Source organism: Hyaena hyaena, unplaced genomic scaffold (assembly GCF_003009895.1).
Source record: "Hyaena hyaena isolate Hyena2069 unplaced genomic scaffold, ASM300989v1 scaffold_313, whole genome shotgun sequence".
NCBI classification, from domain to species: Eukaryota; Metazoa; Chordata; class Mammalia; order Carnivora; family Hyaenidae; genus Hyaena; species Hyaena hyaena.
Genome location: NW_024080945.1, coordinates 375,592 through 389,209, shown reverse-complemented (window position 1 = coordinate 389,209; position 13,618 = coordinate 375,592). Strand labels below are relative to the sequence as shown.

Genomic DNA, 13,618 nt, shown 5'->3' with positions numbered 1-13,618 from the left:
TCTCTGGAGCCACTCTTTCTGGAAACCATCTATCTCTGTGATTTCTGTGATGGGAATTTGCTCATTGTCTGCTTCCCTGACACTCAACTCTTCCATATTTAGTATTAATAGTCATTTCCGCCCTTTTGTTTGCCTAAACTAATTCCATGACCCTGAGGTCTATTGCTCCCCCTTCGAACCACCAGGCACAGGGCTCTGGTCATAGTGGTCTTCCCGACGGTTTTAATGGCATTACCCCGTCCTTCAAAACCCTGATACTTGCCACTTTCTTCAGGATACATTTCCCTGGACAAAGGCCCCAACTCATGGTTCCAGATCTTTCTACCAAGTCCTCAGGACTGATGCCTGCTTGCTTCCCTCCCTCCCTCTGTTAGTGTGAGTTCTGGATCCTGGTCTGGATACCCTCCTCACCTCCACTTGTTCTTCCCTCTCTACTCTTGAGGACCATTTCACCCAATAAATCTCTTGAATCTCTAATCCTGTTTCGGTGTCTGTTCTTAGGAAGATCCAAAATGACACCAAAGGGTTTCCAGCCTCCCCTCATACTTACACACTCTTAGACCCTTGGTCTGACCCTAGACCCCTTATTTCTTGGTGAGTTCTTTGGAGACTTACCTTTCTTTCCAGTGGATCTTGGGGTATGGCCATTCTGGGCCTTCCTGACAGATGTCCTAACTGTGAATCTCAGAGTTTGGGTGGAGTTTTCCCTATTGAGAACACTCCTACTTCCTTTCTGCAAATATCTCCACCCATCCATGGAACTGAGCACTTACAGGGGAGAAACATCTCTGTGCACGTTAACACATGTCCTGTTCCATCCTTTTCCTCAGAGGCAGAAAATACCTATTACCCTTAGAGTTTGAAATCCAAGGCAGCAACAGTTTATTTAAAAAAAATTTTTGCCCCCCAGTGTCTATTTCTACTCATGGACTCAGAGGCTCACCTGGTTCTAGGTATCTCTTCAGTGAGCACCTTTTCCAAATACTTCTTTTTCCTTCACTATATTGTCAACTTTATTTATTTATTTTTTTACTTGTAATCTTCTTGAGAGCTGCTTCTTCTGTTTGCTCATGTGTAGTATTGAGGGCTAGATTATGACATTTTAAAGATCTTTTAGTTATGGGATTTCCCAGAAAGATCTGTCAGAGATGGTTTAGATAGATGATTTTCTCCTTTTGAATATCGTCTCCATTGTCTTTGATGATGTACCTTTCATTTATGCGAATCATTTTGCAGTTTGCTCACATGCATTGTATCAATTGATCCTTGTGTCCACCTGTGAAATGTCAGAGTAAATATTTGCTGCCTCTTATGTGTCAGGAGCTTGAGACATGTTGAAATTAAATGACAAGCCTCCAAGTGCCTGGAGGAGTCACTGGATATGGTGCCCCTTGTTCTGCCAATCCTCTAACTCAAGATGCTTTTCTTTTCACTTCATGCCCTGCAACTACTAACCCAGCATCCTTCAGTAGGTACCTTCGTGTTTCTCTTATTCTCAACCATCTGCACTTAGGGGCAGAGGGTTAGAGAAGGTGTCACAGATTCAATGCCTGAAAAGATAATTCCAGAGAAGCACAGAGAATTCCACAGAATTCCACAGTAGGGAGGGGGGTGACTATGGCAGACCAGAGAGCACATGTCCTATCTGAGAGGGACAGTCTCCAGTCAATCCTAGCCCTTTGTGCTAATTAGGAATGCTGGCCCAGGGTGGCTACTTTTGCAGTTTTCCAAGGGAAGCTGGAAATCTATATTTTAGTATAAAATTTGCAGCTTAAAATTCTCAGAATAAAAATAGAAAACCCCAGGAGGCCAAAATACACACATCTATAAGTGGTATGTGAATCCATGGATTACCCCAAGTTAGGGACTTTGGATTTGGAGGGATGAACTATGTATGTTTAACTTACTCTGTATTTCTCCCCTTGAAACCCTATGAAGTCATTTGGTGAATTTTACCACTTTTCCTAAAAGTTTGGTTGTAAACAATGTAAAGAGGAACATCAATTGTTGGATGCCTACTGTGTTCCAGGTTCCGGGGAGTATGGCAGGTGCTGGGTACCCCCTTGTCGCTGGCTCTAGCAACCATATGATACAACTAGTTTTATCCTTATTTTACAGATGAGGCAGATGAGGCCCAGTGCTGACCCAGCTTGTGGAGGCCACGCAATCAGTAAGTAGGGGAACCAGAATCAAACCCAGGTTTCTGGCCTCAAAATGCGTTCTTGGTCTTCATGTACATCTATTGACAACATCCTCAGGAGAGAGAGAGAGGATGAAATGAAAAATGTGGTACTTGTATTTAGGAACAAGTCAAAAGGGCTCTTGCTATAGGTATGGAGAAGTTAAAAGACAAGCATAATCCTCTTTTGTTTTTGTTTTTTTTGACTGAAAGAGGTATGTTTTTCTTTGTAAACATAGGGAGGGAAGAAAGATTTTTCGCAGTAGGATGTGTTCCTCCTTTCTTTCAAAACCCGAAGCCAGAAATAGGCTCCTAACCAGGTAGTGTCTGGCTTTTGTATTCAGACTTGTCTGCTTTGACCATAATGTCCCACAAGGTGGCCACTAGATTCCCATTGCTACATTTTTACTCCTGTGTCCAGGAAACAAAGGTCGGGTGAAAAAAAGACTTTTTTTGTTGAGGATCAAGTCACGTCCAAAGATAACAAGATCCCAAGAACTTCCTCTACCCCCTAGGGTTTAGAACCCAATTCCCTCTGGCCAGATGGCCGCTACAGAAAGGCGGAGCATTCCCCCACTGCGGCTGCTTTTTGCTGGCTGCCCACGGATGGCAGCTAATGGCTCCCAGCTGTACTGCCTCTGAAGACTGGGGAAGATGAGGCCTTTGAAAATAATTTAATAACCAGACTCCTCCAACGATGGGTGGGGTTGATGCCAATCCTGTTGGACCACTCTCTCATTCAGAATCTAGCTGGCTGGTGTGCTTTGGAGAGAGAGGAGTTGCTATGTGTGCATTTTGAAGCCCTCTTGGTGTTTCCTAGAAGAATCCTGTCTACTCTATTCTGTAGCATGGGTGAAAAAAATTAATCTCCAAATGCTAAAATAAAATAGATATGTATACCCTTTGCTTCTTTAGCTCCAATTTAGAGAATCTTAGGAGCTACCTTTTAGGGCTATGATTTACCCAAATCACATATACTTTAAGATCAGTCTCTTCAGATGAATTTGACACATTTATATCATAGAAATAATTCGATTGCTACAAAATTTTTAAAACTTGGCAATCTAGAGTTTCCATTCTGTCTTTGAAATACCACATTCTTTCAAGGGTTGGCTTCAGGTACTGTGACCCATCAGAGAGAGTAATCAAAGCTCAAAGGATACGAGTCGTGAAAACTACTGGTAACCGGACTTACAGGGATTGGTGTGTCTTCCTTCTTCATTTTCTTCTTCTTTCTCCTTCTTGGATGGGGAAGGGGGATGAAAGAATTTTACCAAGATAAAATTTAATGGCTTCCTCAAACTCCTTTTCTAGAAATGTTTAATGGTATTCGGAATCTCCCCCTCCTTCATGAAATTGCAGACAAAATTTATTGAACACACTCATCTTGAATGTCGCCTGTGCTCCAACCCAGGTGCTGAGTTAGATGCATAAACAACGTGCTGTTTTCTTTATGTTCTTTCAGAGCACTGGCTGAAAAGATCAGTTGCCTGAGCAATTGACTACAGAGTTGTCTAGTTCTAGAATAATTTCTTTATGGATCATCTTACCTCCCTAGGAGGTAACGTGGCTTAGTGCAAAGAGCATGAGGTCTGGAGTCAGATCTGAGTTTGAATTTTGACATGGCCTTTGCTTCAACTTTAAGCTTTACTTTCCTCATCGAAACAAAACTTGCAGGATTGCTGTGAGGAATTACCTCATGATGGGATCCTGGCAGGATAGTTTGTAGACCTCCTTTTACTTATTTTTGTAAATGTTAATTTTTGAGAGAGTGCAAGAGCACGAGTAGGGGAGGGGCAGAGAGAGAGGGAGACACAGAATCCCAAGTAGGCACCAGGCTCTGAGCTGTCAGCCCAGAACCCGAAGTGGGGCTTGAACCCATGAACCACGAGATCATGACCTGAGCTGAAGTTGGACATTCAACTGACTGAGCCACCCAGGCGCCCTGTAGGCCTTTTTAAAGTACTTTTATGTACTTAGGTACATAAAATCAGGCAAAGAAGGTCTTCACAGTGCTTTCATCTGGCTCACATGGAAAAGAAATGGGGAAGGTGGATTTCTATTAAGTTGCTTGCAATTTAAATCTTATTTTCATCTTGCTTTAATCTTCAGAGTAATCAGAGGTAGATACCATTAAACCTGTTTTAAGGATGGGGAATTAAGTCTTGAAGGGTTAAATCCCTTCCAAGGGTAATATCTTTGGAGGATTTTCCATTTTGGTTATATTCTAGAAATTTAAAAACTTCATATTTCTATCTTGGCTTTGAAATATTGGATCTTCTGAAGGGTTGTCTTCAAATATTGTTCCATTCAGGATTCTGTACTATTCAAGAATATGATTAAACATGCACAGTGCATCCTAGGCAAGTAAAATCAATGGAGGAGGCCCACTTTCTTCTTTATGGTTACTGCTTAGCATTAAGCCTTTAGAGTTCTGAGATTTTCAGCTTGATTCAAGGGCTGGCTCCCTTGGGAATGAGTTCAATAAGAGAAGAGATAACTTACCATGAGAAACTTAGTCAAAATTCTGAATTCAGTGGAATCCCTTTTTTCTTTCTATACAAGTATAAAATCCAGAGGAAAATGTTGCATAGTATATGCGTGGCTACTATTAGGTGAACTTGCTAAGGGGACAGATACAGAGTATTGACAGGAGTAGCTTGCTTCCCTCCCACCCCACCCCTTCCTTCTACCTTTCCTTCAATCCTCCCTCCATCCCTTCTTTCTTTCTCTTTCTTCTCTCCCTCTCTATTTCTCCCTTCCTTACCCTCCTCTCTTTTTTTTGATTATTTGGGAGAGGCTGTCTGACTCAGATCCTTTCCAGCCTTTCTGTAATCAAATCCCACTCCCTGATTGTAGAGGTAGGGCATATGATCTAGATTAGGCCAGTCAAATTCTCTTAATGAGGAATTTAAAATTTTTTAACGTTTTATTTTACTTTTTTTTTTTTTTTTTTTTTTGAGAGACAGAGACTGTGAGTGGAGGAGGGGCAGAGAGAGAGGGAGACACAGAATCCTAGGCAGGCTCCAGGCTCTGAGCTGTCAGCACGGAGCCTGCCATGGAGCTCAAGATCATGACCTGAGCCAAAGTTGGGCACTCAACCAAATGAGCCACCCAGGTTCCCCTTAACCAGGAATTTAAATATTGAGTGTAGATACCAGGGACAAAGCAACTGGAGGTGGGTCATGTAATAGCTGCACCTTAGCTGGGCAGTCTGTGGAAGAGATCCTGCTGCTGACTGCTGGGATTGCCCACGCTTTTTGCCTTTCATAAGGTCTGCTTGTTCACCTCTTCCATAATTTGGCAAGCTGTCTCAGTATCTTTCCAATACATTGTTTTGCTTAAATTACCCAGAGTGAAAGTTGCTTAAAACCAGAACCTTAACTGACTGGACACCTATGATCTGTCTTAATCTTCACATCAGTCTACATGGTAAGTGTTATTCTTCACATTTTACAGATGAGAAACTGAAGCTTTGTGAGCATAAAGCTTTGATCAAGATCCTACTGGTAGGAAGAGGCTGAGCTGGTGCTCAAATTCAACTCTACTCAACTACAAAAGTGCCTATATTTGATACCTACTATGGTTTAAAAGTTAAAGAAAAAAATAGCTGGAATAAAATATTTGCAGTGTTTGAGACAATCCACAACTCTTTCTAAAAATTTTTTTAAAATTTTATTTTTGAGAAAGAGATAGAGACATCATGAGCAGAGGAGGGTCAGAGGGAGACACAGAATCTGAAAACAAGCTCCAGGTTCTGAGCTAGCTGTCAGCACAGAGCCGGATGTGGGCCTCGAACCCACGAAACCGGAGGTCATGACCTGCGCCTAAGTTGGACACTTAACCGACTGAGCCACCCAGGTGCCCCTCCACAACTCTTAATAGCTTTAAATTATAAAGAATTCTTAAGCGTTAGGAAAATGGGGCTCTGAGTGGCTGAGTCAGGTAAGCATCCAACTCTTAATTTGGGCTCAGGTCATGGTCTCATGGTTCATGAGATCGAGCCCTGAGCCTGCTTGGGATTGATTGATTGATTGATTGATTCATTCATTCATTCTCTCTCTGTCTCTGTCTCTCTCTGAAAATAAACAAACATTAAAAAGAAAGAATTAGAAAAAAATTTAAAATACTAAAAAATGAGGTGGTGGACATGAATATAACTTAAAAAAAATAATGCATCATCCATGTTAAAAAAAAAGCCTCATCAACAACACGCACACAAAAATGAGAAAACCAATGGTGTGCCATTTTAAACTACCTTGCTGATTAAAAAATATATTACATTTGGGCAAAAGTTTGAAAACTTTCCTGTTTTTACAGGTCTGTGCAAACTTTAGAGAAAATTTGTTCAAATTTTGCTTAGAATCTCAAATGTGCTCCAAACCTTTGATTTAGCCATTCTAAGAACATAAACAGGGATGTATGGGAAGATTGATGTACAAGGGTATTTTCATAACAATATTTACAATAGCAAATGTAGGAAGCAAACCAAATGTCTAAGGATCTGGAAATGGTATTACAATATTCTCACAATGATTATTTATTGAACATCTATAATGCTTAAGGCAAGGCACTGTTCTAGGCAGTGGAAGAACTATAGTGCACAGTATAGAGTCTCTACTCTCATGAGCCTTACATACTATTGGGGAAGACAACAAGCAAATTCATGTATGATTATGGTCCATGTTACAGATACGTATAATAGAATCAAGGGGATAGAAAGTGTATCAGGATCTGGATTGAGTACAAGATTAAGTATGCAAAAAATATGGACTATATCCATGAACAATTGTCATAATACTAACAAATCACTGCAAAACTCCATGGTTGAAGGTAAAACAATTTATTCTCTCCACATTCTTAGAGGTGGGTAGACAGGGTTTAGCTGATGCAGTCTGCGTTTGAGCCTGGCACCAAGTTGAAAATTATGCACAGGTCTGGGTCATGTGAGTTTCCTCCTCCTCCTTGGACCAGCAGGTCATCTGGGGCGTGTGCCCCTCATGGTGAGGACAGAGTCTCGAGAGGACAAACCCCATCACGCAAGCGTACTGCCAGCCACTGTTTGTGTCATGTTTGCTGACATTCTACTGCAAATTCCTATTTGCAAATCATTCTGACAGGTCTAATCTCCATGCGAGAGGGAAAACCATTCTATGTAGAGTAGAAGAGGTAGATGAACGAATATTTGATGAACAGAAATTCAAATAATCCTACGAGGGGAGAGCATCCCTGGAAGAAAGAAAAGCACATGCAAAGGTCCTGTGCTGGGAGCAAGCTTAGTCCCACGAGAAGGCTAGTGAGGTTTATGTAGAATAGGCAGGAGAATGGGAGAGGAGGCAGGCAGCCTTGCATCATGCGTGGTCTCAGGGCCAAGGTTAGCTAGAGTTTAGATTTTATAGGAGGGTGTTAGACAACCGTTGGAGGTTTTCAGCAGATAAATGGCCATCGAATTTACATGTGAGTAACATGACACTAATTTTATTTTTTTATTTTTTAATATATTTTTAAAATGTTTTATTTATTTCTAGGAGAGAGCGAGAGACAGCGTGAGCAGGGGAGGGTCAGAGAGAGAGGGAGTCACAGACTGAAACAGGCTCCAGGCTCTGAGCTGGCAGTCAGCACAGAGCCCGACGCGGGGCTCGAACCCACGAACTGCGAGATCATGACCTAAGCGAAAGTCGGACGCTTAACCAACTAAGCCACCCAGGCGCCCCAACATGACACTAATTTTATACAAAAAGATCTGTCTCCGTAGAAAAAAGACTGGGGAGAAGAGACAACTATAAATAGTGGCTTTATATCAGCAGTATGATTATATATAATTTCATATTGCATTATTTGTAGTTTCCAAATTTGGGAATAATCATGGATTCATTTTTTAAACAGTAAAAATTTCATCTTAAGATTTCTATAGAGATCTCATAGGAAATTAATTAGCAAAGATACACTAGTAAGCCACTTTTAGCCCTAACTTCTTTGTTCTCTATACTTTGAAGTGCTGATGAGCTCAAGACCAATTAAATCTAATGATGTTTTGGTCATATCTGTATCTATCCATATCCATGTGAGTAAATGTGTATACACACACACACACACACACAAAGATTAGCATGTCTTTCATCTTACTCTAGAACATTTCACACATAGGAAAGCATAGACACTAATATAATAAATCATGTATTTACCACTCAGCTCGTTCATATAAGTTTTTTCTCTCTCCCTTCTTCCCCCCTCCTTCCTGTTCCTCCCTTCTCCATGACAAGTTAAAATCTTACAGATAGAGTTGAAAGTCCAGTAATGAACCTGATCTCCTTCCTCTCCTGGCATCTGCAGAGGGAACAAAGTATCCTTAGTTTGGAGTTTTAATTCTTGTGAGTATTTTACACTTCTGTGTGTTATCTATAAACAGTTTATAATACTGATGTTGCTGTTTCTATCACATATCTTTAAATGTATTCTTTGCTTTTCTAGCTTCTCATACAATATACATTAATATACATCCCCTTGTGCATCTAAACTGCTCTAGAGTATCCTGCTATATACAAAGATCACAATTTATTGATTGTCTTATTGATGGATCTTTAATCTGTTTCTATTTTTTCCACAAACAATGCAGGAATAAACATTCTTGTCTGTGTCTCTTGAGAGAGCTTCTTCATAGAATATATGCCTAGATGTGGCATCACTGAATGACAGAAGTCTTTTTTTTTTAATTGGTCTATACTCCACATACAAAAAGATGCATCTACTTAAAGTGGTTTTTGTATATTCAGAGTGTAGAACCATCACTGCAATCTAACTTGAGAACATTTTGGTGACCCCACAAGAAAACCCATTACCCACTGGCAGTCACTGTTGACTCACCCATCCCTACAGTTCCTATTAATCTATTAATAGGACCTATTAATCTACTTTGTGTTTCCATTAATTTACCTATATGGAAACTCCAACTAAGTGGAATAATACAATATGTGGTCTTTTGTGTCTGGTTTCTTTCATGTAGCATAATGTTTTCAAGGTTCTTTCACGTTACAGCAAATAGCAGTATTTTACTTCTTTTATGGCTGAAAAATATTCCATTGTATGAATACACCACATTTTGTTTATCAGCTAATGGGCATTTAGACTTTTCCAACTTTTTCGCTGTTATGAATAATGCTGTGAACATTCATGTACAAACTCTTGTGTGTTTCAAGTTCTCTTGGGTATACACTTAGGAGTGGACCTGCTGGGGTTGTATTTTTGACATTTTTGAGTTGCTGCTGACCTGTTGTCCAAAGTGGCTGCAACTTTTACATTCTGACTGGCAGTGTGTGAGAGTCCAGTTCCTTCACAGCCTCACCAACAATTGTTACTGTCTGTCTTCTTCATTGGACCCCTCCTAGTGGGTGTGAAATGGCATCCTTTTATGGTATGGACTTGTATTTTCCTAGTAGCTAATAATGTTCAGGATCTTTTCATGTGATTATTGGCCCTTAATACATATATATCCATATCTCTAGTATAATGTTGAAAAGAAGTGACAAGAGTGGGCATCTTTGTTTTGTTCTTGGTCTTTCAAGCTTTTGGTGCTTTACCATGTTAACTGTAGGCTTTTTGCAGGTACGGTTTGTTAGGTTGAGGAACACTTTCGATTCCTAGTGAGTTGAATGTTGTTGTCATATAATGGTTTGAGATTTTGTCCACTGCTTTTTCTGCATCCTTTGAGGTGATGTTGTGGCTTTTTTATTAAGTAATCTCTATGACCAATGTGGGGTTTCAACCTACAACCCTGAAATCAAAAATCTTGTTGCTCTTTACTCTTTATTCTACTAATATGGTGAATACATATTTAGGAATTTTCCAAAATATCCTTCTATTATTGATTTCTGATTCCATTCCACTGTGGCCAGGGAACATACTTCTTATGAATTCAATCCCTTTAAATTTTTGAGACTTGTTTTGTGGGCTAATATATAGTCCATTCTGGTGATTGTTGTACATGCATTTGAGAAGAATTTTATCCTTGTTGGGTGGCATGTTCTATAGATATATTTTAGATATTGTTTATGTTGCTCAAATATTTACTTGTTGATCATCTGTCTAGTTACTTTATCGATCATTGAAATGCAGTATCGAACTCTCCAACTGTTAGTATTGAATGGTCGATTTCTCCCTTTAATTCTGTCAGTTTTTACTTCATGTAGTTTGTTATAATTATTATATATTCTTGATTGACTCATCCTTTTATCATTATAAAATGTCCTTTCTTATCTTTAGTAATAACTTTTGTATTAAAGTCTGTTTTGTCTGATGTTACACCAGCCACTCCACCTCTCTTTTGGCTGTAGTTTTCATAGCATATCCTTTTGCTTTCATTCTGTTTGTGTCTTTGAATATAAAATGTATCATTTGTACACAGTATATAGTTGGTTCATATTTTCTGTTTTTATCCATTTTATCCATCTGTCTTAATTATAGTGTTTAGTCCATTTACATTTAATGTAATACTGATAAAGTAGGATTTATTTCTGCTGCTTTGCTATTTATTTTTATGTCTTCAATTAGCAATAATTGCGCCTTGGATAAACCTCATTGGCTACGATACTGCCACTGCGCAAAGCTTTTCTTTATATGTCTTATCTTATTTTTCCTCTGTTCCTCTACTACTGGCTGAGTTAAAAAATTTTTCGAGTTAAAATTTTTTGTACACTATTGTAATTCCCTTGTTTTATTAAATATTACTGAATTGTTTTAAATGATCATGCTAGAAACTATAATTAACATCTCAATTCCTAACAATTTAAGTTATGAATTAATAGAGATAACTACAAGACTATACAAAATCTTTGTTTCTGTGTAACTCCATTTTTCTCCTTCCTTTTAGTGCTAATATTGGCATACAAATTATATACTTATACATTCTTGTACCCTTCCATATAAATTTACTATGTGCAGTTGTCTTTTAAGTGAGAAGAAAAAGTTACAAGCAAAAAATACACTTATCTTTTGTATTTGTTCATGGACTTACCTTTATCTCTCTAGATCTTTATTTTTTCATGTGGACTTGAGCTGCTATTCAGTATGCTTTCATTTCAACTGAAAAGACTCACATTGGTATTTCTTATATAGTATGTTTGCTAATGACAAATTCAGTTTTTGTCTATTTGGAAATGTCCCATTTTCTCCTTTATTTTTGCACGATAGTTTTGATACAGGTTTTTATCCCATTGGCAGGTTGGTAGTCTTTCTGAACTTTGAACAAGCCATACTAGTGTTTTCTAGGTCTGTTTTTTGATGAGAAGTCACTGTGAATCTTGTTGAGGACCTCTTACACATGATTACATCTTTCTTTCTGCTTTCAAGAAATCTTTTACTCTGACAGTTTATGATGTGTCTAGATGTGGATATCTTTGAGTTGATCTTACTTGGAGTTAAAAATTTTTTTTATTTTTGTTCATTTTGGAGAGAGAGGGTTGGGGGACAGAAGATCTGAAGAGCCCCCAATGTGGGGCTCAAACTCATGAACTGTAAGATCATGACTTGAGCTGAACTCAGATGTTCAACTGACTGAGCCACCCAGGGTACCCTGTTACTTAGAGTTTTTAAAGCTTTTTAAGAAATGTAGATTTTTTTTCTTTAATCAAATTTGGAAAGTTTTCTGCCGTTATTTCTTCAAATACTGTTTCTACTTCTGTCTCTCCTGTGACTCACATTATATGTACTTGGTATGCTTAATTGGTGTCCCATACATCTTTGAGGCTCTATTCATTTTTTTTTCTCTGTTCTTTAGGCTGGATGATTTCAGTCAACCTACCTTTACATTTGCTTGTTCTTTCTTCTGCATGCTCAAATGACTTCTAGTGACATTTTCATTTCAATTATTGTACTTTTCAACTCCTGAATTTCTATTTGGTTCTTTTTGAGAATTTACATTCTTTTACTGATACTCCTAATTTGCTTGTTCTCCTACTTTACACTAATTAGGCATTGTTTCATTTAGTTATTTGATATACTTAAACTAGCAGTTTTAAAATCTTTGTTTAGTAAGTCCACTGTTGAGTTTTCTCAAGTACAGTTTCAATTCATTGCTTTTTCTCTACACAGACAATACTTTTTTTGTGTGCCTTTGGCTATCTAATAATTTTTTGTTGAAAACTGGGCATTTAAAATGATACACAATGTGAGACTTCTCGAAATTATATTCTCTCTTGAGAGTTTATTGTTATTTGTTTTAATTATTTGGTGGTGGTTGACTTTTTTTGAAGTATTTCTGTAAGGTCCTACACAGTCAGAAAATTCCCAATGAAATGTGATCAAAGGAACTCCATTATTCAAAGAGTGGGTAAGGGAGGAGTACCTAGGAAAGGAGACTGAAGTGTATTGACCAGGAAATCAAGTTAGAAGAGTGTTAGGGCAAGGAAGCAAAATGTTTTAGTTAGAGGAAGTGAATAACAATGTTGCATGTTTTGAGGTGTCAAATAAGATAAAATTAAGGGCATATAAGAACTGATGACATGAAAGTCATTGAACTCCTTATACAGTTGTGATGGAACTGAGTGGTACACGTGAGAAAAGCCAGATTGGAGTGCACAAAGAATTTTGAGATATGAAGATAAAGGAATTTTAACTCTTGACAGTCCTTGGAGAGTTTTTCCATGAAAGGAGGAGAGAGTTATAGTGTTAGAATAGGTGAGAAGTACATGGGAGCCTCTGAAAATTTAGAGACACATGAACCTGGTTGAATCTAGTAGAAAGGGCCCAACAAGAAAGATATTAATCATACAAGAGAGACACATTTAATAAAAAAAGTTCTTGATCAAAACAAAGAGGACTGAATCTGGAATATGGATAGAAGGATTGATCTTATAGGAATGAAAGATGAGTATGAGTGTGGCTTCTTTGGGCAGTAGAGGGAGTTATTATCTGATAATTTTTATTTTCTGCAAGAGGTCATCTGCTATATGATAGAGGAAATATTGGGAATATGTAAGAAACTTTGTAACTGAAGTAGAAAATGGGAGAGTTTGGGATGAGAGACAGATTTTAGGGGCCAAATGAACTCACTGATAAGAATTTTTGACGGTTCCAGTCAGTCTGGTTGAATTCCTCTGGTATTACTTAGAAACTGGTGAAGCATTCATTGAGTGTGGTATACTTGAATTCATCTATGATTGAGATTTTGTTAGCAGTTGCAATTAAAGATAGTAGGGCAAGGAAGTTCTTTAACATTAGCAAGAAAGATAAATATTGTATGATCTCACATATATGTGGAATTTAGAAAAGCTGAACTCATAGAAACTGAGAGCAGAGTGGTAGTTATCAGGGGCTCGGGGTGGGGGAAATGAGGAGATGTTGGTCAAAGAGTACAAACTGGAGCTATAAAATGACTTAAGTTCTGGTGATGTATTATACAGCAAGGTGACTATAGTTAACAATATTGAATTATATAGTTGAAGG

The 13,618-nt window shown here is 38.4% G+C and overlaps 1 pseudogene; it reads right to left on the bottom strand.

Annotated features, from left to right (window-relative positions):
- Positions 1-10,653: 10,653 nt before the first annotated feature.
- On the bottom strand, positions 10,654-10,783 carry LOC120242689 (annotated as a pseudogene).
- Positions 10,784-13,618: the final 2,835 nt, after the last annotated feature.